Below are 22,370 nucleotides of genomic sequence, written 5' to 3' on the forward strand. Positions count from 1 at the left end.
CGGGTGAGTTTAAAAGGCTGCTGTTGATAACAAGGGCATTTGCTAAATAGATGGTGTGTGTGCAACAATATACTGAAAGGTCAATTATATTGTGCAGCTTATCTCACCACCTGTAGTTATTTAGGTGAAAGCTCCAAAATGCTTGCCTAATATGTCTGTTTATCCAAAAGGAAGTAGAAAGGGAGAGCTAGAAAGATAGCATTGCATCACATTACATGGCAATGCAATGCACAGTTGCTGAAGTTGAACCAAAATGAGCTTGTAATCTGGCTTCTGCAACTTTGAACATGAAAAATCCAATGAGGAGAAGAAAAGCAGAGCCAAAGAGTCCATCCCAAAATCCGACAAACAAGCAAAATGAACAAAAAACATTGAATTCAATTCTTTCTGATTTTAGAAACTGCATTAAAGAAGGGGTGCACCGGTCCTGGAGATACTGCAATACCAGGTCAATGCGTGGAGTGGACAGAGCAAGCTCTTTTTCCATCTCCCTGTTCTAAAAATCCATTTAATATATGGTCCCCAGATAGGGGACGTATCAGATATTAAACTGATAAGAACAGATACTACACTTGATCTTAGCCAAAAGGCCGAGAAGCGATAACCAGAATTGGTTTCAAACTACGGAGCCACCCAAGGATCCTAAAAAGTCCATTTGTGGAGATGAGCTCCTGGACTCCCGTTAAGAAGACATGTTGTCAACCTCTAGATCCCTTACATGCCTGCACTTTTCGGCTTGCTGCTGCTGCAATCCACGCGTTTTAGATCTGCATAACTCCACCTCTTTAAACACAGCACCTTCACCCCCTGCTGTTCCCACCCGCCTCAACACCGTTGGAAGGGAGGAGAACCAATTAAGGCGGGGGGTGGGGTGGAACGAGCAGCTGTCTACCCTTAGCAGGAGGGCTCCTGATTACATACCTCTCCTGCTGCTGCTGCTGCTGCTGGCTGTCCAGCAGCAGACTGAAGGTGGCTGCTGCTGTGCACAGGTATATAAAGGCTCAGAGCCTATTATGACACGCGCAGCCAGCGTTCCATTGCCACATTCCATCTACTGCAGGCAGGATACCTGGCTGGCTGAATGTCGCTGAGAAGCTCACAGAGACCGCCATAAGCAACAGTTTAACAGAATGCCACAGACTAATCAACCAAACTTTTTGGGTTGGGTTCTCTTTTATAGTCTGCAGGCATTAAATGAAAGAAGTCAGTGTTCCAGCAGAAGGAGACAACGTTTCAGAAAAGGCATTGTAGCAAACCAAAAAAGAAATTTTAAGCGCAGCAGTGTAACCAGCGCACATACCTGTTAGCTCGGGTGAGTTTAAAAGGCTGCTGTTGATAACAAGGGCATTTGCTAAATAGATGGTGTGTGTGCAACAATATACTGAAAGGTCAATTATATTGTGCAGCTTATCTCACCACCTGTAGTTATTTAGGTGAAAGCTCCAAAATGCTTGCCTAATATGTCTGTTTATCCAAAAGGAAGTAGAAAGGGAGAGCTAGAAAGATAGCATTGCATCACATTACATGGCAATGCAATGCACAGTTGCTGAAGTTGAACCAAAATGAGCTTGTAATCTGGCTTCTGCAACTTTGAACATGAAAAATCCAATGAGGAGAAGAAAAGCAGAGCCAAAGAGTCCATCCCAAAATCCGACAAACAAGCAAAATGAACAAAAAACATTGAATTCAATTCTTTCTGATTTTAGAAACTGCATTAAAGAAGGGGTGCACCGGTCCTGGAGATACTGCAATACCAGGTCAATGCGTGGAGTGGACAGAGCAAGCTCTTTTTCCATCTCCCTGTTCTAAAAAATCCATTTAATATATGGTCCCCAGATAGGGGACGTATCAGATATTAAACTGATAAGAACAGATACTACACTTGATCTTAGCCAAAAGGCCGAGAAGCGATAACCAGAATTGGTTTCAAACTACGGAGCCACCCAAGGATCCTAAAAAGTCCATTTGTGGAGATGAGCTCCTGGACTCCCGTTAAGAAGACATGTTGTCAACCTCTAGATCCCTTACATGCCTGCACTTTTCGGCTTGCTGCTGCTGCAATCCACGCGTTTTAGATCTGCATAACTCCACCTCTTTAAACACAGCACCTTCACCCCCTGCTGTTCCCACCCGCCTCAACACCGTTGGAAGGGAGGAGAACCAATTAAGGCGGGGGGTGGGGTGGAACGAGCAGCTGTCTACCCTTAGCAGGAGGGCTCCTGATTACATACCTCTCCTGCTGCTGCTGCTGCTGCTGGCTGTCCAGCAGCAGACTGAAGGTGGCTGCTGCTGTGCACAGGTATATAAAGGCTCAGAGCCTATTATGACACGCGCAGCCAGCGTTCCATTGCCACATTCCATCTACTGCAGGCAGGATACCTGGCTGGCTGAATGTCGCTGAGAAGCTCACAGAGACCGCCATAAGCAACAGTTTAACAGAATGCCACAGACTAATCAACCAAACTTTTTGGGTTGGGTTCTCTTTTATAGTCTGCAGGCATTAAATGAAAGAAGTCAGTGTTCCAGCAGAAGGAGACAACGTTTCAGAAAAGGCATTGTAGCAAACCAAAAAAGAAATTTTAAGCGCAGCAGTGTAACCAGCGCACATACCTGTTAGCTCGGGTGAGTTTAAAAGGCTGCTGTTGATAACAAGGGCATTTGCTAAATAGATGGTGTGTGTGCAACAATATACTGAAAGGTCAATTATATTGTGCAGCTTATCTCACCACCTGTAGTTATTTAGGTGAAAGCTCCAAAATGCTTGCCTAATATGTCTGTTTATCCAAAAGGAAGTAGAAAGGGAGAGCTAGAAAGATAGCATTGCATCACATTACATGGCAATGCAATGCACAGTTGCTGAAGTTGAACCAAAATGAGCTTGTAATCTGGCTTCTGCAACTTTGAACATGAAAAATCCAATGAGGAGAAGAAAAGCAGAGCCAAAGAGTCCATCCCAAAATCCGACAAACAAGCAAAATGAACAAAAAACATTGAATTCAATTCTTTCTGATTTTAGAAACTGCATTAAAGAAGGGGTGCACCGGTCCTGGAGATACTGCAATACCAGGTCAATGCGTGGAGTGGACAGAGCAAGCTCTTTTTCCATCTCCCTGTTCTAAAAATCCATTTAATATATGGTCCCCAGATAGGGGACGTATCAGATATTAAACTGATAAGAACAGATACTACACTTGATCTTAGCCAAAAGGCCGAGAAGCGATAACCAGAATTGGTTTCAAACTACGGAGCCACCCAAGGATCCTAAAAAGTCCATTTGTGGAGATGAGCTCCTGGACTCCCGTTAAGAAGACATGTTGTCAACCTCTAGATCCCTTACATGCCTGCACTTTTCGGCTTGCTGCTGCTGCAATCCACGCGTTTTAGATCTGCATAACTCCACCTCTTTAAACACAGCACCTTCACCCCCTGCTGTTCCCACCCGCCTCAACACCGTTGGAAGGGAGGAGAACCAATTAAGGCGGGGGGTGGGGTGGAACGAGCAGCTGTCTACCCTTAGCAGGAGGGCTCCTGATTACATACCTCTCCTGCTGCTGCTGCTGCTGCTGGCTGTCCAGCAGCAGACTGAAGGTGGCTGCTGCTGTGCACAGGTATATAAAGGCTCAGAGCCTATTATGACACGCGCAGCCAGCGTTCCATTGCCACATTCCATCTACTGCAGGCAGGATACCTGGCTGGCTGAATGTCGCTGAGAAGCTCACAGAGACCGCCATAAGCAACAGTTTAACAGAATGCCACAGACTAATCAACCAAACTTTTTGGGTTGGGTTCTCTTTTATAGTCTGCAGGCATTAAATGAAAGAAGTCAGTGTTCCAGCAGAAGGAGACAACGTTTCAGAAAAGGCATTGTAGCAAACCAAAAAAGAAATTTTAAGCGCAGCAGTGTAACCAGCGCACATACCTGTTAGCTCGGGTGAGTTTAAAAGGCTGCTGTTGATAACAAGGGCATTTGCTAAATAGATGGTGTGTGTGCAACAATATACTGAAAGGTCAATTATATTGTGCAGCTTATCTCACCACCTGTAGTTATTTAGGTGAAAGCTCCAAAATGCTTGCCTAATATGTCTGTTTATCCAAAAGGAAGTAGAAAGGGAGAGCTAGAAAGATAGCATTGCATCACATTACATGGCAATGCAATGCACAGTTGCTGAAGTTGAACCAAAATGAGCTTGTAATCTGGCTTCTGCAACTTTGAACATGAAAAATCCAATGAGGAGAAGAAAAGCAGAGCCAAAGAGTCCATCCCAAAATCCGACAAACAAGCAAAATGAACAAAAAACATTGAATTCAATTCTTTCTGATTTTAGAAACTGCATTAAAGAAGGGGTGCACCGGTCCTGGAGATACTGCAATACCAGGTCAATGCGTGGAGTGGACAGAGCAAGCTCTTTTTCCATCTCCCTGTTCTAAAAATCCATTTAATATATGGTCCCCAGATAGGGGACGTATCAGATATTAAACTGATAAGAACAGATACTACACTTGATCTTAGCCAAAAGGCCGAGAAGCGATAACCAGAATTGGTTTCAAACTACGGAGCCACCCAAGGATCCTAAAAAGTCCATTTGTGGAGATGAGCTCCTGGACTCCCGTTAAGAAGACATGTTGTCAACCTCTAGATCCCTTACATGCCTGCACTTTTCGGCTTGCTGCTGCTGCAATCCACGCGTTTTAGATCTGCATAACTCCACCTCTTTAAACACAGCACCTTCACCCCCTGCTGTTCCCACCCGCCTCAACACCGTTGGAAGGGAGGAGAACCAATTAAGGCGGGGGGTGGGGTGGAACGAGCAGCTGTCTACCCTTAGCAGGAGGGCTCCTGATTACATACCTCTCCTGCTGCTGCTGCTGCTGCTGGCTGTCCAGCAGCAGACTGAAGGTGGCTGCTGCTGTGCACAGGTATATAAAGGCTCAGAGCCTATTATGACACGCGCAGCCAGCGTTCCATTGCCACATTCCATCTACTGCAGGCAGGATACCTGGCTGGCTGAATGTCGCTGAGAAGCTCACAGAGACCGCCATAAGCAACAGTTTAACAGAATGCCACAGACTAATCAACCAAACTTTTTGGGTTGGGTTCTCTTTTATAGTCTGCAGGCATTAAATGAAAGAAGTCAGTGTTCCAGCAGAAGGAGACAACGTTTCAGAAAAGGCATTGTAGCAAACCAAAAAAGAAATTTTAAGCGCAGCAGTGTAACCAGCGCACATACCTGTTAGCTCGGGTGAGTTTAAAAGGCTGCTGTTGATAACAAGGGCATTTGCTAAATAGATGGTGTGTGTGCAACAATATACTGAAAGGTCAATTATATTGTGCAGCTTATCTCACCACCTGTAGTTATTTAGGTGAAAGCTCCAAAATGCTTGCCTAATATGTCTGTTTATCCAAAAGGAAGTAGAAAGGGAGAGCTAGAAAGATAGCATTGCATCACATTACATGGCAATGCAATGCACAGTTGCTGAAGTTGAACCAAAATGAGCTTGTAATCTGGCTTCTGCAACTTTGAACATGAAAAATCCAATGAGGAGAAGAAAAGCAGAGCCAAAGAGTCCATCCCAAAATCCGACAAACAAGCAAAATGAACAAAAAACATTGAATTCAATTCTTTCTGATTTTAGAAACTGCATTAAAGAAGGGGTGCACCGGTCCTGGAGATACTGCAATACCAGGTCAATGCGTGGAGTGGACAGAGCAAGCTCTTTTTCCATCTCCCTGTTCTAAAAATCCATTTAATATATGGTCCCCAGATAGGGGACGTATCAGATATTAAACTGATAAGAACAGATACTACACTTGATCTTAGCCAAAAGGCCGAGAAGCGATAACCAGAATTGGTTTCAAACTACGGAGCCACCCAAGGATCCTAAAAAGTCCATTTGTGGAGATGAGCTCCTGGACTCCCGTTAAGAAGACATGTTGTCAACCTCTAGATCCCTTACATGCCTGCACTTTTCGGCTTGCTGCTGCTGCAATCCACGCGTTTTAGATCTGCATAACTCCACCTCTTTAAACACAGCACCTTCACCCCCTGCTGTTCCCACCCGCCTCAACACCGTTGGAAGGGAGGAGAACCAATTAAGGCGGGGGGTGGGGTGGAACGAGCAGCTGTCTACCCTTAGCAGGAGGGCTCCTGATTACATACCTCTCCTGCTGCTGCTGCTGCTGCTGGCTGTCCAGCAGCAGACTGAAGGTGGCTGCTGCTGTGCACAGGTATATAAAGGCTCAGAGCCTATTATGACACGCGCAGCCAGCGTTCCATTGCCACATTCCATCTACTGCAGGCAGGATACCTGGCTGGCTGAATGTCGCTGAGAAGCTCACAGAGACCGCCATAAGCAACAGTTTAACAGAATGCCACAGACTAATCAACCAAACTTTTTGGGTTGGGTTCTCTTTTATAGTCTGCAGGCATTAAATGAAAGAAGTCAGTGTTCCAGCAGAAGGAGACAACGTTTCAGAAAAGGCATTGTAGCAAACCAAAAAAGAAATTTTAAGCGCAGCAGTGTAACCAGCGCACATACCTGTTAGCTCGGGTGAGTTTAAAAGGCTGCTGTTGATAACAAGGGCATTTGCTAAATAGATGGTGTGTGTGCAACAATATACTGAAAGGTCAATTATATTGTGCAGCTTATCTCACCACCTGTAGTTATTTAGGTGAAAGCTCCAAAATGCTTGCCTAATATGTCTGTTTATCCAAAAGGAAGTAGAAAGGGAGAGCTAGAAAGATAGCATTGCATCACATTACATGGCAATGCAATGCACAGTTGCTGAAGTTGAACCAAAATGAGCTTGTAATCTGGCTTCTGCAACTTTGAACATGAAAAATCCAATGAGGAGAAGAAAAGCAGAGCCAAAGAGTCCATCCCAAAATCCGACAAACAAGCAAAATGAACAAAAAACATTGAATTCAATTCTTTCTGATTTTAGAAACTGCATTAAAGAAGGGGTGCACCGGTCCTGGAGATACTGCAATACCAGGTCAATGCGTGGAGTGGACAGAGCAAGCTCTTTTTCCATCTCCCTGTTCTAAAAATCCATTTAATATATGGTCCCCAGATAGGGGACGTATCAGATATTAAACTGATAAGAACAGATACTACACTTGATCTTAGCCAAAAGGCCGAGAAGCGATAACCAGAATTGGTTTCAAACTACGGAGCCACCCAAGGATCCTAAAAAGTCCATTTGTGGAGATGAGCTCCTGGACTCCCGTTAAGAAGACATGTTGTCAACCTCTAGATCCCTTACATGCCTGCACTTTTCGGCTTGCTGCTGCTGCAATCCACGCGTTTTAGATCTGCATAACTCCACCTCTTTAAACACAGCACCTTCACCCCCTGCTGTTCCCACCCGCCTCAACACCGTTGGAAGGGAGGAGAACCAATTAAGGCGGGGGGTGGGGTGGAACGAGCAGCTGTCTACCCTTAGCAGGAGGGCTCCTGATTACATACCTCTCCTGCTGCTGCTGCTGCTGCTGGCTGTCCAGCAGCAGACTGAAGGTGGCTGCTGCTGTGCACAGGTATATAAAGGCTCAGAGCCTATTATGACACGCGCAGCCAGCGTTCCATTGCCACATTCCATCTACTGCAGGCAGGATACCTGGCTGGCTGAATGTCGCTGAGAAGCTCACAGAGACCGCCATAAGCAACAGTTTAACAGAATGCCACAGACTAATCAACCAAACTTTTTGGGTTGGGTTCTCTTTTATAGTCTGCAGGCATTAAATGAAAGAAGTCAGTGTTCCAGCAGAAGGAGACAACGTTTCAGAAAAGGCATTGTAGCAAACCAAAAAAGAAATTTTAAGCGCAGCAGTGTAACCAGCGCACATACCTGTTAGCTCGGGTGAGTTTAAAAGGCTGCTGTTGATAACAAGGGCATTTGCTAAATAGATGGTGTGTGTGCAACAATATACTGAAAGGTCAATTATATTGTGCAGCTTATCTCACCACCTGTAGTTATTTAGGTGAAAGCTCCAAAATGCTTGCCTAATATGTCTGTTTATCCAAAAGGAAGTAGAAAGGGAGAGCTAGAAAGATAGCATTGCATCACATTACATGGCAATGCAATGCACAGTTGCTGAAGTTGAACCAAAATGAGCTTGTAATCTGGCTTCTGCAACTTTGAACATGAAAAATCCAATGAGGAGAAGAAAAGCAGAGCCAAAGAGTCCATCCCAAAATCCGACAAACAAGCAAAATGAACAAAAAACATTGAATTCAATTCTTTCTGATTTTAGAAACTGCATTAAAGAAGGGGTGCACCGGTCCTGGAGATACTGCAATACCAGGTCAATGCGTGGAGTGGACAGAGCAAGCTCTTTTTCCATCTCCCTGTTCTAAAAATCCATTTAATATATGGTCCCCAGATAGGGGACGTATCAGATATTAAACTGATAAGAACAGATACTACACTTGATCTTAGCCAAAAGGCCGAGAAGCGATAACCAGAATTGGTTTCAAACTACGGAGCCACCCAAGGATCCTAAAAAGTCCATTTGTGGAGATGAGCTCCTGGACTCCCGTTAAGAAGACATGTTGTCAACCTCTAGATCCCTTACATGCCTGCACTTTTCGGCTTGCTGCTGCTGCAATCCACGCGTTTTAGATCTGCATAACTCCACCTCTTTAAACACAGCACCTTCACCCCCTGCTGTTCCCACCCGCCTCAACACCGTTGGAAGGGAGGAGAACCAATTAAGGCGGGGGGTGGGGTGGAACGAGCAGCTGTCTACCCTTAGCAGGAGGGCTCCTGATTACATACCTCTCCTGCTGCTGCTGCTGCTGCTGGCTGTCCAGCAGCAGACTGAAGGTGGCTGCTGCTGTGCACAGGTATATAAAGGCTCAGAGCCTATTATGACACGCGCAGCCAGCGTTCCATTGCCACATTCCATCTACTGCAGGCAGGATACCTGGCTGGCTGAATGTCGCTGAGAAGCTCACAGAGACCGCCATAAGCAACAGTTTAACAGAATGCCACAGACTAATCAACCAAACTTTTTGGGTTGGGTTCTCTTTTATAGTCTGCAGGCATTAAATGAAAGAAGTCAGTGTTCCAGCAGAAGGAGACAACGTTTCAGAAAAGGCATTGTAGCAAACCAAAAAAGAAATTTTAAGCGCAGCAGTGTAACCAGCGCACATACCTGTTAGCTCGGGTGAGTTTAAAAGGCTGCTGTTGATAACAAGGGCATTTGCTAAATAGATGGTGTGTGTGCAACAATATACTGAAAGGTCAATTATATTGTGCAGCTTATCTCACCACCTGTAGTTATTTAGGTGAAAGCTCCAAAATGCTTGCCTAATATGTCTGTTTATCCAAAAGGAAGTAGAAAGGGAGAGCTAGAAAGATAGCATTGCATCACATTACATGGCAATGCAATGCACAGTTGCTGAAGTTGAACCAAAATGAGCTTGTAATCTGGCTTCTGCAACTTTGAACATGAAAAATCCAATGAGGAGAAGAAAAGCAGAGCCAAAGAGTCCATCCCAAAATCCGACAAACAAGCAAAATGAACAAAAAACATTGAATTCAATTCTTTCTGATTTTAGAAACTGCATTAAAGAAGGGGTGCACCGGTCCTGGAGATACTGCAATACCAGGTCAATGCGTGGAGTGGACAGAGCAAGCTCTTTTTCCATCTCCCTGTTCTAAAAATCCATTTAATATATGGTCCCCAGATAGGGGACGTATCAGATATTAAACTGATAAGAACAGATACTACACTTGATCTTAGCCAAAAGGCCGAGAAGCGATAACCAGAATTGGTTTCAAACTACGGAGCCACCCAAGGATCCTAAAAAGTCCATTTGTGGAGATGAGCTCCTGGACTCCCGTTAAGAAGACATGTTGTCAACCTCTAGATCCCTTACATGCCTGCACTTTTCGGCTTGCTGCTGCTGCAATCCACGCGTTTTAGATCTGCATAACTCCACCTCTTTAAACACAGCACCTTCACCCCCTGCTGTTCCCACCCGCCTCAACACCGTTGGAAGGGAGGAGAACCAATTAAGGCGGGGGGTGGGGTGGAACGAGCAGCTGTCTACCCTTAGCAGGAGGGCTCCTGATTACATACCTCTCCTGCTGCTGCTGCTGCTGCTGGCTGTCCAGCAGCAGACTGAAGGTGGCTGCTGCTGTGCACAGGTATATAAAGGCTCAGAGCCTATTATGACACGCGCAGCCAGCGTTCCATTGCCACATTCCATCTACTGCAGGCAGGATACCTGGCTGGCTGAATGTCGCTGAGAAGCTCACAGAGACCGCCATAAGCAACAGTTTAACAGAATGCCACAGACTAATCAACCAAACTTTTTGGGTTGGGTTCTCTTTTATAGTCTGCAGGCATTAAATGAAAGAAGTCAGTGTTCCAGCAGAAGGAGACAACGTTTCAGAAAAGGCATTGTAGCAAACCAAAAAAGAAATTTTAAGCGCAGCAGTGTAACCAGCGCACATACCTGTTAGCTCGGGTGAGTTTAAAAGGCTGCTGTTGATAACAAGGGCATTTGCTAAATAGATGGTGTGTGTGCAACAATATACTGAAAGGTCAATTATATTGTGCAGCTTATCTCACCACCTGTAGTTATTTAGGTGAAAGCTCCAAAATGCTTGCCTAATATGTCTGTTTATCCAAAAGGAAGTAGAAAGGGAGAGCTAGAAAGATAGCATTGCATCACATTACATGGCAATGCAATGCACAGTTGCTGAAGTTGAACCAAAATGAGCTTGTAATCTGGCTTCTGCAACTTTGAACATGAAAAATCCAATGAGGAGAAGAAAAGCAGAGCCAAAGAGTCCATCCCAAAATCCGACAAACAAGCAAAATGAACAAAAAACATTGAATTCAATTCTTTCTGATTTTAGAAACTGCATTAAAGAAGGGGTGCACCGGTCCTGGAGATACTGCAATACCAGGTCAATGCGTGGAGTGGACAGAGCAAGCTCTTTTTCCATCTCCCTGTTCTAAAAATCCATTTAATATATGGTCCCCAGATAGGGGACGTATCAGATATTAAACTGATAAGAACAGATACTACACTTGATCTTAGCCAAAAGGCCGAGAAGCGATAACCAGAATTGGTTTCAAACTACGGAGCCACCCAAGGATCCTAAAAAGTCCATTTGTGGAGATGAGCTCCTGGACTCCCGTTAAGAAGACATGTTGTCAACCTCTAGATCCCTTACATGCCTGCACTTTTCGGCTTGCTGCTGCTGCAATCCACGCGTTTTAGATCTGCATAACTCCACCTCTTTAAACACAGCACCTTCACCCCCTGCTGTTCCCACCCGCCTCAACACCGTTGGAAGGGAGGAGAACCAATTAAGGCGGGGGGTGGGGTGGAACGAGCAGCTGTCTACCCTTAGCAGGAGGGCTCCTGATTACATACCTCTCCTGCTGCTGCTGCTGCTGGCTGTCCAGCAGCAGACTGAAGGTGGCTGCTGCTGTGCACAGGTATATAAAGGCTCAGAGCCTATTATGACACGCGCAGCCAGCGTTCCATTGCCACATTCCATCTACTGCAGGCAGGATACCTGGCTGGCTGAATGTCGCTGAGAAGCTCACAGAGACCGCCATAAGCAACAGTTTAACAGAATGCCACAGACTAATCAACCAAACTTTTTGGGTTGGGTTCTCTTTTATAGTCTGCAGGCATTAAATGAAAGAAGTCAGTGTTCCAGCAGAAGGAGACAACGTTTCAGAAAAGGCATTGTAGCAAACCAAAAAAGAAATTTTAAGCGCAGCAGTGTAACCAGCGCACATACCTGTTAGCTCGGGTGAGTTTAAAAGGCTGCTGTTGATAACAAGGGCATTTGCTAAATAGATGGTGTGTGTGCAACAATATACTGAAAGGTCAATTATATTGTGCAGCTTATCTCACCACCTGTAGTTATTTAGGTGAAAGCTCCAAAATGCTTGCCTAATATGTCTGTTTATCCAAAAGGAAGTAGAAAGGGAGAGCTAGAAAGATAGCATTGCATCACATTACATGGCAATGCAATGCACAGTTGCTGAAGTTGAACCAAAATGAGCTTGTAATCTGGCTTCTGCAACTTTGAACATGAAAAATCCAATGAGGAGAAGAAAAGCAGAGCCAAAGAGTCCATCCCAAAATCCGACAAACAAGCAAAATGAACAAAAAACATTGAATTCAATTCTTTCTGATTTTAGAAACTGCATTAAAGAAGGGGTGCACCGGTCCTGGAGATACTGCAATACCAGGTCAATGCGTGGAGTGGACAGAGCAAGCTCTTTTTCCATCTCCCTGTTCTAAAAATCCATTTAATATATGGTCCCCAGATAGGGGACGTATCAGATATTAAACTGATAAGAACAGATACTACACTTGATCTTAGCCAAAAGGCCGAGAAGCGATAACCAGAATTGGTTTCAAACTACGGAGCCACCCAAGGATCCTAAAAAGTCCATTTGTGGAGATGAGCTCCTGGACTCCCGTTAAGAAGACATGTTGTCAACCTCTAGATCCCTTACATGCCTGCACTTTTCGGCTTGCTGCTGCTGCAATCCACGCGTTTTAGATCTGCATAACTCCACCTCTTTAAACACAGCACCTTCACCCCCTGCTGTTCCCACCCGCCTCAACACCGTTGGAAGGGAGGAGAACCAATTAAGGCGGGGGGTGGGGTGGAACGAGCAGCTGTCTACCCTTAGCAGGAGGGCTCCTGATTACATACCTCTCCTGCTGCTGCTGCTGCTGCTGGCTGTCCAGCAGCAGACTGAAGGTGGCTGCTGCTGTGCACAGGTATATAAAGGCTCAGAGCCTATTATGACACGCGCAGCCAGCGTTCCATTGCCACATTCCATCTACTGCAGGCAGGATACCTGGCTGGCTGAATGTCGCTGAGAAGCTCACAGAGACCGCCATAAGCAACAGTTTAACAGAATGCCACAGACTAATCAACCAAACTTTTTGGGTTGGGTTCTCTTTTATAGTCTGCAGGCATTAAATGAAAGAAGTCAGTGTTCCAGCAGAAGGAGACAACGTTTCAGAAAAGGCATTGTAGCAAACCAAAAAAGAAATTTTAAGCGCAGCAGTGTAACCAGCGCACATACCTGTTAGCTCGGGTGAGTTTAAAAGGCTGCTGTTGATAACAAGGGCATTTGCTAAATAGATGGTGTGTGTGCAACAATATACTGAAAGGTCAATTATATTGTGCAGCTTATCTCACCACCTGTAGTTATTTAGGTGAAAGCTCCAAAATGCTTGCCTAATATGTCTGTTTATCCAAAAGGAAGTAGAAAGGGAGAGCTAGAAAGATAGCATTGCATCACATTACATGGCAATGCAATGCACAGTTGCTGAAGTTGAACCAAAATGAGCTTGTAATCTGGCTTCTGCAACTTTGAACATGAAAAATCCAATGAGGAGAAGAAAAGCAGAGCCAAAGAGTCCATCCCAAAATCCGACAAACAAGCAAAATGAACAAAAAACATTGAATTCAATTCTTTCTGATTTTAGAAACTGCATTAAAGAAGGGGTGCACCGGTCCTGGAGATACTGCAATACCAGGTCAATGCGTGGAGTGGACAGAGCAAGCTCTTTTTCCATCTCCCTGTTCTAAAAATCCATTTAATATATGGTCCCCAGATAGGGGACGTATCAGATATTAAACTGATAAGAACAGATACTACACTTGATCTTAGCCAAAAGGCCGAGAAGCGATAACCAGAATTGGTTTCAAACTACGGAGCCACCCAAGGATCCTAAAAAGTCCATTTGTGGAGATGAGCTCCTGGACTCCCGTTAAGAAGACATGTTGTCAACCTCTAGATCCCTTACATGCCTGCACTTTTCGGCTTGCTGCTGCTGCAATCCACGCGTTTTAGATCTGCATAACTCCACCTCTTTAAACACAGCACCTTCACCCCCTGCTGTTCCCACCCGCCTCAACACCGTTGGAAGGGAGGAGAACCAATTAAGGCGGGGGGTGGGGTGGAACGAGCAGCTGTCTACCCTTAGCAGGAGGGCTCCTGATTACATACCTCTCCTGCTGCTGCTGCTGCTGCTGGCTGTCCAGCAGCAGACTGAAGGTGGCTGCTGCTGTGCACAGGTATATAAAGGCTCAGAGCCTATTATGACACGCGCAGCCAGCGTTCCATTGCCACATTCCATCTACTGCAGGCAGGATACCTGGCTGGCTGAATGTCGCTGAGAAGCTCACAGAGACCGCCATAAGCAACAGTTTAACAGAATGCCACAGACTAATCAACCAAACTTTTTGGGTTGGGTTCTCTTTTATAGTCTGCAGGCATTAAATGAAAGAAGTCAGTGTTCCAGCAGAAGGAGACAACGTTTCAGAAAAGGCATTGTAGCAAACCAAAAAAGAAATTTTAAGCGCAGCAGTGTAACCAGCGCACATACCTGTTAGCTCGGGTGAGTTTAAAAGGCTGCTGTTGATAACAAGGGCATTTGCTAAATAGATGGTGTGTGTGCAACAATATACTGAAAGGTCAATTATATTGTGCAGCTTATCTCACCACCTGTAGTTATTTAGGTGAAAGCTCCAAAATGCTTGCCTAATATGTCTGTTTATCCAAAAGGAAGTAGAAAGGGAGAGCTAGAAAGATAGCATTGCATCACATTACATGGCAATGCAATGCACAGTTGCTGAAGTTGAACCAAAATGAGCTTGTAATCTGGCTTCTGCAACTTTGAACATGAAAAATCCAATGAGGAGAAGAAAAGCAGAGCCAAAGAGTCCATCCCAAAATCCGACAAACAAGCAAAATGAACAAAAAACATTGAATTCAATTCTTTCTGATTTTAGAAACTGCATTAAAGAAGGGGTGCACCGGTCCTGGAGATACTGCAATACCAGGTCAATGCGTGGAGTGGACAGAGCAAGCTCTTTTTCCATCTCCCTGTTCTAAAAATCCATTTAATATATGGTCCCCAGATAGGGGACGTATCAGATATTAAACTGATAAGAACAGATACTACACTTGATCTTAGCCAAAAGGCCGAGAAGCGATAACCAGAATTGGTTTCAAACTACGGAGCCACCCAAGGATCCTAAAAAGTCCATTTGTGGAGATGAGCTCCTGGACTCCCGTTAAGAAGACATGTTGTCAACCTCTAGATCCCTTACATGCCTGCACTTTTCGGCTTGCTGCTGCTGCAATCCACGCGTTTTAGATCTGCATAACTCCACCTCTTTAAACACAGCACCTTCACCCCCTGCTGTTCCCACCCGCCTCAACACCGTTGGAAGGGAGGAGAACCAATTAAGGCGGGGGGTGGGGTGGAACGAGCAGCTGTCTACCCTTAGCAGGAGGGCTCCTGATTACATACCTCTCCTGCTGCTGCTGCTGCTGCTGGCTGTCCAGCAGCAGACTGAAGGTGGCTGCTGCTGTGCACAGGTATATAAAGGCTCAGAGCCTATTATGACACGCGCAGCCAGCGTTCCATTGCCACATTCCATCTACTGCAGGCAGGATACCTGGCTGGCTGAATGTCGCTGAGAAGCTCACAGAGACCGCCATAAGCAACAGTTTAACAGAATGCCACAGACTAATCAACCAAACTTTTTGGGTTGGGTTCTCTTTTATAGTCTGCAGGCATTAAATGAAAGAAGTCAGTGTTCCAGCAGAAGGAGACAACGTTTCAGAAAAGGCATTGTAGCAAACCAAAAAAGAAATTTTAAGCGCAGCAGTGTAACCAGCGCACATACCTGTTAGCTCGGGTGAGTTTAAAAGGCTGCTGTTGATAACAAGGGCATTTGCTAAATAGATGGTGTGTGTGCAACAATATACTGAAAGGTCAATTATATTGTGCAGCTTATCTCACCACCTGTAGTTATTTAGGTGAAAGCTCCAAAATGCTTGCCTAATATGTCTGTTTATCCAAAAGGAAGTAGAAAGGGAGAGCTAGAAAGATAGCATTGCATCACATTACATGGCAATGCAATGCACAGTTGCTGAAGTTGAACCAAAATGAGCTTGTAATCTGGCTTCTGCAACTTTGAACATGAAAAATCCAATGAGGAGAAGAAAAGCAGAGCCAAAGAGTCCATCCCAAAATCCGACAAACAAGCAAAATGAACAAAAAACATTGAATTCAATTCTTTCTGATTTTAGAAACTGCATTAAAGAAGGGGTGCACCGGTCCTGGAGATACTGCAATACCAGGTCAATGCGTGGAGTGGACAGAGCAAGCTCTTTTTCCATCTCCCTGTTCTAAAAATCCATTTAATATATGGTCCCCAGATAGGGGACGTATCAGATATTAAACTGATAAGAACAGATACTACACTTGATCTTAGCCAAAAGGCCGAGAAGCGATAACCAGAATTGGTTTCAAACTACGGAGCCACCCAAGGATCCTAAAAAGTCCATTTGTGGAGATGAGCTCCTGGACTCCCGTTAAGAAGACATGTTGTCAACCTCTAGATCCCTTACATGCCTGCACTTTTCGGCTTGCTGCTGCTGCAATCCACGCGTTTTAGATCTGCATAACTCCACCTCTTTAAACACAGCACCTTCACCCCCTGCTGTTCCCACCCGCCTCAACACCGTTGGAAGGGAGGAGAACCAATTAAGGCGGGGGGTGGGGTGGAACGAGCAGCTGTCTACCCTTAGCAGGAGGGCTCCTGATTACATACCTCTCCTGCTGCTGCTGCTGCTGCTGGCTGTCCAGCAGCAGACTGAAGGTGGCTGCTGCTGTGCACAGGTATATAAAGGCTCAGAGCCTATTATGACACGCGCAGCCAGCGTTCCATTGCCACATTCCATCTACTGCAGGCAGGATACCTGGCTGGCTGAATGTCGCTGAGAAGCTCACAGAGACCGCCATAAGCAACAGTTTAACAGAATGCCACAGACTAATCAACCAAACTTTTTGGGTTGGGTTCTCTTTTATAGTCTGCAGGCATTAAATGAAAGAAGTCAGTGTTCCAGCAGAAGGAGACAACGTTTCAGAAAAGGCATTGTAGCAAACCAAAAAAGAAATTTTAAGCGCAGCAGTGTAACCAGTGCACATACCTGTTAGCTCGGGTGAGTTTAAAAGGCTGCTGTTGATAACAAGGGCATTTGCTAAATAGATGGTGTGTGTGCAACAATATACTGAAAGGTCAATTATATTGTGCAGCTTATCTCACCACCTGTAGTTATTTAGGTGAAAGCTCCAAAATGCTTGCCTAATATGTCTGTTTATCCAAAAGGAAGTAGAAAGGGAGAGCTAGAAAGATAGCATTGCATCACATTACATGGCAATGCAATGCACAGTTGCTGAAGTTGAACCAAAATGAGCTTGTAATCTGGCTTCTGCAACTTTGAACATGAAAAATCCAATGAGGAGAAGAAAAGCAGAGCCAAAGAGTCCATCCCAAAATCCGACAAACAAGCAAAATGAACAAAAAACATTGAATTCAATTCTTTCTGATTTTAGAAACTGCATTAAAGAAGGGGTGCACCGGTCCTGGAGATACTGCAATACCAGGTCAATGCGTGGAGTGGACAGAGCAAGCTCTTTTTCCATCTCCCTGTTCTAAAAATCCATTTAATATATGGTCCCCAGATAGGGGACGTATCAGATATTAAACTGATAAGAACAGATACTACACTTGATCTTAGCCAAAAGGCCGAGAAGCGATAACCAGAATTGGTTTCAAACTACGGAGCCACCCAAGGATCCTAAAAAGTCCATTTGTGGAGATGAGCTCCTGGACTCCCGTTAAGAAGACATGTTGTCAACCTCTAGATCCCTTACATGCCTGCACTTTTCGGCTTGCTGCTGCTGCAATCCACGCGTTTTAGATCTGCATAACTCCACCTCTTTAAACACAGCACCTTCACCCCCTGCTGTTCCCACCCGCCTCAACACCGTTGGAAGGGAGGAGAACCAATTAAGGCGGGGGGTGGGGTGGAACGAGCAGCTGTCTACCCTTAGCAGGAGGGCTCCTGATTACATACCTCTCCTGCTGCTGCTGCTGCTGCTGGCTGTCCAGCAGCAGACTGAAGGTGGCTGCTGCTGTGCACAGGTATATAAAGGCTCAGAGCCTATTATGACACGCGCAGCCAGCGTTCCATTGCCACATTCCATCTACTGCAGGCAGGATACCTGGCTGGCTGAATGTCGCTGAGAAGCTCACAGAGACCGCCATAAGCAACAGTTTAACAGAATGCCACAGACTAATCAACCAAACTTTTTGGGTTGGGTTCTCTTTTATAGTCTGCAGGCATTAAATGAAAGAAGTCAGTGTTCCAGCAGAAGGAGACAACGTTTCAGAAAAGGCATTGTAGCAAACCAAAAAAGAAATTTTAAGCGCAGCAGTGTAACCAGCGCACATACCTGTTAGCTCGGGTGAGTTTAAAAGGCTGCTGTTGATAACAAGGGCATTTGCTAAATAGATGGTGTGTGTGCAACAATATACTGAAAGGTCAATTATATTGTGCAGCTTATCTCACCACCTGTAGTTATTTAGGTGAAAGCTCCAAAATGCTTGCCTAATATGTCTGTTTATCCAAAAGGAAGTAGAAAGGGAGAGCTAGAAAGATAGCATTGCATCACATTACATGGCAATGCAATGCACAGTTGCTGAAGTTGAACCAAAATGAGCTTGTAATCTGGCTTCTGCAACTTTGAACATGAAAAATCCAATGAGGAGAAGAAAAGCAGAGCCAAAGAGTCCATCCCAAAATCCGACAAACAAGCAAAATGAACAAAAAACATTGAATTCAATTCTTTCTGATTTTAGAAACTGCATTAAAGAAGGGGTGCACCGGTCCTGGAGATACTGCAATACCAGGTCAATGCGTGGAGTGGACAGAGCAAGCTCTTTTTCCATCTCCCTGTTCTAAAAATCCATTTAATATATGGTCCCCAGATAGGGGACGTATCAGATATTAAACTGATAAGAACAGATACTACACTTGATCTTAGCCAAAAGGCCGAGAAGCGATAACCAGAATTGGTTTCAAACTACGGAGCCACCCAAGGATCCTAAAAAGTCCATTTGTGGAGATGAGCTCCTGGACTCCCGTTAAGAAGACATGTTGTCAACCTCTAGATCCCTTACATGCCTGCACTTTTCGGCTTGCTGCTGCTGCAATCCACGCGTTTTAGATCTGCATAACTCCACCTCTTTAAACACAGCACCTTCACCCCCTGCTGTTCCCACCCGCCTCAACACCGTTGGAAGGGAGGAGAACCAATTAAGGCGGGGGGTGGGGTGGAACGAGCAGCTGTCTACCCTTAGCAGGAGGGCTCCTGATTACATACCTCTCCTGCTGCTGCTGCTGCTGCTGGCTGTCCAGCAGCAGACTGAAGGTGGCTGCTGCTGTGCACAGGTATATAAAGGCTCAGAGCCTATTATGACACGCGCAGCCAGCGTTCCATTGCCACATTCCATCTACTGCAGGCAGGATACCTGGCTGGCTGAATGTCGCTGAGAAGCTCACAGAGACCGCCATAAGCAACAGTTTAACAGAATGCCACAGACTAATCAACCAAACTTTTTGGGTTGGGTTCTCTTTTATAGTCTGCAGGCATTAAATGAAAGAAGTCAGTGTTCCAGCAGAAGGAGACAACGTTTCAGAAAAGGCATTGTAGCAAACCAAAAAAGAAATTTTAAGCGCAGCAGTGTAACCAGCGCACATACCTGTTAGCTCGGGTGAGTTTAAAAGGCTGCTGTTGATAACAAGGGCATTTGCTAAATAGATGGTGTGTGTGCAACAATATACTGAAAGGTCAATTATATTGTGCAGCTTATCTCACCACCTGTAGTTATTTAGGTGAAAGCTCCAAAATGCTTGCCTAATATGTCTGTTTATCCAAAAGGAAGTAGAAAGGGAGAGCTAGAAAGATAGCATTGCATCACATTACATGGCAATGCAATGCACAGTTGCTGAAGTTGAACCAAAATGAGCTTGTAATCTGGCTTCTGCAACTTTGAACATGAAAAATCCAATGAGGAGAAGAAAAGCAGAGCCAAAGAGTCCATCCCAAAATCCGACAAACAAGCAAAATGAACAAAAAACATTGAATTCAATTCTTTCTGATTTTAGAAACTGCATTAAAGAAGGGGTGCACCGGTCCTGGAGATACTGCAATACCAGGTCAATGCGTGGAGTGGACAGAGCAAGCTCTTTTTCCATCTCCCTGTTCTAAAAATCCATTTAATATATGGTCCCCAGATAGGGGACGTATCAGATATTAAACTGATAAGAACAGATACTACACTTGATCTTAGCCAAAAGGCCGAGAAGCGATAACCAGAATTGGTTTCAAACTACGGAGCCACCCAAGGATCCTAAAAAGTCCATTTGTGGAGATGAGCTCCTGGACTCCCGTTAAGAAGACATGTTGTCAACCTCTAGATCCCTTACATGCCTGCACTTTTCGGCTTGCTGCTGCTGCAATCCACGCGTTTTAGATCTGCATAACTCCACCTCTTTAAACACAGCACCTTCACCCCCTGCTGTTCCCACCCGCCTCAACACCGTTGGAAGGGAGGAGAACCAATTAAGGCGGGGGGTGGGGTGGAACGAGCAGCTGTCTACCCTTAGCAGGAGGGCTCCTGATTACATACCTCTCCTGCTGCTGCTGCTGCTGCTGGCTGTCCAGCAGCAGACTGAAGGTGGCTGCTGCTGTGCACAGGTATATAAAGGCTCAGAGCCTATTATGACACGCGCAGCCAGCGTTCCATTGCCACATTCCATCTACTGCAGGCAGGATACCTGGCTGGCTGAATGTCGCTGAGAAGCTCACAGAGACCGCCATAAGCAACAGTTTAACAGAATGCCACAGACTAATCAACCAAACTTTTTGGGTTGGGTTCTCTTTTATAGTCTGCAGGCATTAAATGAAAGAAGTCAGTGTTCCAGCAGAAGGAGACAACGTTTCAGAAAAGGCATTGTAGCAAACCAAAAAAGAAATTTTAAGCGCAGCAGTGTAACCAGCGCACATACCTGTTAGCTCGGGTGAGTTTAAAAGGCTGCTGTTGATAACAAGGGCATTTGCTAAATAGATGGTGTGTGTGCAACAATATACTGAAAGGTCAATTATATTGTGCAGCTTATCTCACCACCTGTAGTTATTTAGGTGAAAGCTCCAAAATGCTTGCCTAATATGTCTGTTTATCCAAAAGGAAGTAGAAAGGGAGAGCTAGAAAGATAGCATTGCATCACATTACATGGCAATGCAATGCACAGTTGCTGAAGTTGAACCAAAATGAGCTTGTAATCTGGCTTCTGCAACTTTGAACATGAAAAATCCAATGAGGAGAAGAAAAGCAGAGCCAAAGAGTCCATCCCAAAATCCGACAAACAAGCAAAATGAACAAAAAACATTGAATTCAATTCTTTCTGATTTTAGAAACTGCATTAAAGAAGGGGTGCACCGGTCCTGGAGATACTGCAATACCAGGTCAATGCGTGGAGTGGACAGAGCAAGCTCTTTTTCCATCTCCCTGTTCTAAAAATCCATTTAATATATGGTCCCCAGATAGGGGACGTATCAGATATTAAACTGATAAGAACAGATACTACACTTGATCTTAGCCAAAAGGCCGAGAAGCGATAACCAGAATTGGTTTCAAACTACGGAGCCACCCAAGGATCCTAAAAAGTCCATTTGTGGAGATGAGCTCCTGGACTCCCGTTAAGAAGACATGTTGTCAACCTCTAGATCCCTTACATGCCTGCACTTTTCGGCTTGCTGCTGCTGCAATCCACGCGTTTTAGATCTGCATAACTCCACCTCTTTAAACACAGCACCTTCACCCCCTGCTGTTCCCACCCGCCTCAACACCGTTGGAAGGGAGGAGAACCAATTAAGGCGGGGGGTGGGGTGGAACGAGCAGCTGTCTACCCTTAGCAGGAGGGCTCCTGATTACATACCTCTCCTGCTGCTGCTGCTGCTGCTGGCTGTCCAGCAGCAGACTGAAGGTGGCTGCTGCTGTGCACAGGTATATAAAGGCTCAGAGCCTATTATGACACGCGCAGCCAGCGTTCCATTGCCACATTCCATCTACTGCAGGCAGGATACCTGGCTGGCTGAATGTCGCTGAGAAGCTCACAGAGACCGCCATAAGCAACAGTTTAACAGAATGCCACAGACTAATCAACCAAACTTTTTGGGTTGGGTTCTCTTTTATAGTCTGCAGGCATTAAATGAAAGAAGTCAGTGTTCCAGCAGAAGGAGACAACGTTTCAGAAAAGGCATTGTAGCAAACCAAAAAAGAAATTTTAAGCGCAGCAGTGTAACCAGCGCACATACCTGTTAGCTCGGGTGAGTTTAAAAGGCTGCTGTTGATAACAAGGGCATTTGCTAAATAGATGGTGTGTGTGCAACAATATACTGAAAGGTCAATTATATTGTGCAGCTTATCTCACCACCTGTAGTTA

General features: G+C 45.1%; 17 non-coding genes across 17 annotated transcripts; all 17 read right to left on the reverse strand.

Annotated features, from left to right (window-relative positions):
• Positions 1-411: 411 nt before the first annotated feature.
• On the reverse strand, positions 412-602 carry LOC141248595 (U2 spliceosomal RNA). The gene has a single exon (XR_012311777.1). It is a non-coding gene; the product is annotated as a U2 spliceosomal RNA (small nuclear RNA).
• A 1,118-nt stretch (positions 603-1,720) lies between these two features.
• On the reverse strand, positions 1,721-1,912 carry LOC141248649 (U2 spliceosomal RNA). The gene has a single exon (XR_012311830.1). It is a non-coding gene; the product is annotated as a U2 spliceosomal RNA (small nuclear RNA).
• A 1,118-nt stretch (positions 1,913-3,030) lies between these two features.
• Positions 3,031-3,221, reverse strand: LOC141248610 (U2 spliceosomal RNA). The gene has a single exon (XR_012311792.1). It is a non-coding gene; the product is annotated as a U2 spliceosomal RNA (small nuclear RNA).
• Positions 3,222-4,339: 1,118 nt separating this feature from the next.
• Positions 4,340-4,530, reverse strand: LOC141248621 (U2 spliceosomal RNA). The gene has a single exon (XR_012311803.1). It is a non-coding gene; the product is annotated as a U2 spliceosomal RNA (small nuclear RNA).
• A 1,118-nt stretch (positions 4,531-5,648) lies between these two features.
• On the reverse strand, positions 5,649-5,839 carry LOC141248632 (U2 spliceosomal RNA). Its single transcript, XR_012311814.1, has one exon. It is a non-coding gene; the product is annotated as a U2 spliceosomal RNA (small nuclear RNA).
• Positions 5,840-6,957: 1,118 nt separating this feature from the next.
• On the reverse strand, positions 6,958-7,148 carry LOC141248643 (U2 spliceosomal RNA). The gene has a single exon (XR_012311825.1). It is a non-coding gene; the product is annotated as a U2 spliceosomal RNA (small nuclear RNA).
• Positions 7,149-8,266: 1,118 nt separating this feature from the next.
• Positions 8,267-8,457, reverse strand: LOC141248600 (U2 spliceosomal RNA). The gene has a single exon (XR_012311782.1). It is a non-coding gene; the product is annotated as a U2 spliceosomal RNA (small nuclear RNA).
• Positions 8,458-9,575: 1,118 nt separating this feature from the next.
• Positions 9,576-9,766, reverse strand: LOC141248601 (U2 spliceosomal RNA). The gene has a single exon (XR_012311783.1). It is a non-coding gene; the product is annotated as a U2 spliceosomal RNA (small nuclear RNA).
• A 1,118-nt stretch (positions 9,767-10,884) lies between these two features.
• On the reverse strand, positions 10,885-11,075 carry LOC141248602 (U2 spliceosomal RNA). Its single transcript, XR_012311784.1, has one exon. It is a non-coding gene; the product is annotated as a U2 spliceosomal RNA (small nuclear RNA).
• A 1,115-nt stretch (positions 11,076-12,190) lies between these two features.
• LOC141248603 (U2 spliceosomal RNA) lies at positions 12,191-12,381 on the reverse strand. The gene has a single exon (XR_012311785.1). It is a non-coding gene; the product is annotated as a U2 spliceosomal RNA (small nuclear RNA).
• A 1,118-nt stretch (positions 12,382-13,499) lies between these two features.
• On the reverse strand, positions 13,500-13,690 carry LOC141248604 (U2 spliceosomal RNA). Its single transcript, XR_012311786.1, has one exon. It is a non-coding gene; the product is annotated as a U2 spliceosomal RNA (small nuclear RNA).
• Positions 13,691-14,808: 1,118 nt separating this feature from the next.
• On the reverse strand, positions 14,809-14,999 carry LOC141248605 (U2 spliceosomal RNA). Its single transcript, XR_012311787.1, has one exon. It is a non-coding gene; the product is annotated as a U2 spliceosomal RNA (small nuclear RNA).
• Positions 15,000-16,117: 1,118 nt separating this feature from the next.
• On the reverse strand, positions 16,118-16,308 carry LOC141248606 (U2 spliceosomal RNA). The gene has a single exon (XR_012311788.1). It is a non-coding gene; the product is annotated as a U2 spliceosomal RNA (small nuclear RNA).
• Positions 16,309-17,426: 1,118 nt separating this feature from the next.
• On the reverse strand, positions 17,427-17,617 carry LOC141248607 (U2 spliceosomal RNA). The gene has a single exon (XR_012311789.1). It is a non-coding gene; the product is annotated as a U2 spliceosomal RNA (small nuclear RNA).
• A 1,118-nt stretch (positions 17,618-18,735) lies between these two features.
• Positions 18,736-18,926, reverse strand: LOC141248608 (U2 spliceosomal RNA). The gene has a single exon (XR_012311790.1). It is a non-coding gene; the product is annotated as a U2 spliceosomal RNA (small nuclear RNA).
• A 1,118-nt stretch (positions 18,927-20,044) lies between these two features.
• LOC141248609 (U2 spliceosomal RNA) lies at positions 20,045-20,235 on the reverse strand. Its single transcript, XR_012311791.1, has one exon. It is a non-coding gene; the product is annotated as a U2 spliceosomal RNA (small nuclear RNA).
• A 1,118-nt stretch (positions 20,236-21,353) lies between these two features.
• Positions 21,354-21,544, reverse strand: LOC141248611 (U2 spliceosomal RNA). The gene has a single exon (XR_012311793.1). It is a non-coding gene; the product is annotated as a U2 spliceosomal RNA (small nuclear RNA).
• Between the last annotated feature and the right edge of the window lie 826 nt (positions 21,545-22,370).

This window comes from Phyllobates terribilis, unplaced genomic scaffold (assembly GCF_046119375.1).
Source record: "Phyllobates terribilis strain yellow unplaced genomic scaffold, ASM4611937v1 Scaffold_3763__1_contigs__length_70673, whole genome shotgun sequence".
In the NCBI taxonomy this organism is placed as follows: Eukaryota; Metazoa; Chordata; class Amphibia; order Anura; family Dendrobatidae; genus Phyllobates; species Phyllobates terribilis.